This window comes from Procambarus clarkii, chromosome 53, assembly GCF_040958095.1.
Source record: "Procambarus clarkii isolate CNS0578487 chromosome 53, FALCON_Pclarkii_2.0, whole genome shotgun sequence".
Taxonomy (NCBI): domain Eukaryota; kingdom Metazoa; phylum Arthropoda; class Malacostraca; order Decapoda; family Cambaridae; genus Procambarus; species Procambarus clarkii.
In genome coordinates this window covers 25,197,407-25,198,032 of record NC_091202.1, presented here as the reverse complement: position 1 = coordinate 25,198,032, position 626 = coordinate 25,197,407, and positions in this window count along the sequence as shown.

Genomic DNA, 626 nt, shown 5'->3' with positions numbered 1-626 from the left:
TCACTCAAATTTGCAGGGGGAATGGTGTGGGGTTGACGACTATCATAGGTAGGTCACCTGGTTGATACCTGGTTGATGGGGTTCTGGGAGTTCTTCTACTCCCCAAGCCCGGCCCGAGGCCAGGCTCGACTTGTGAGAGTTTGGTCCACCAGGCTGTTGCTTGGAGCGGCCCGCAGGGCCACGTACCCACCACAGCCCGGCTGATCCGGAACTTCTCTTAGAAAACCGTCCAGTTTTCTCTTGAAGATGTCCACGGTTGTTCCGGCAATATTTCTTATGCTCGCTGGGAGGACGTTGAACAACCGCGGACCCCTGATGTTTATACAGTGCTCTCTGATTGTGCCTATGACACCTCTGCTCTTCACAGGTTCAATCTTGCATTTTCTTCCATATCGTTCACTCCAGTACGTTGTAATTTTACTGTGTAGATTTGGGACCTGACCCTCCAGTATTTTCCAGGTGTATATTATTTGGTATCTCTCTCGTCTCCTTTCTAGAGAGTACATTTGGAGAGCTTTGAGACGATCCCAATAATTTAGGTGTTTTATCTCGTCTATGCGTGCCGTATATGTTCTCTGTATTCCCTCTATTTCAGCAATCTCTCCTGCTCTGAAGGGGGAAGTGAG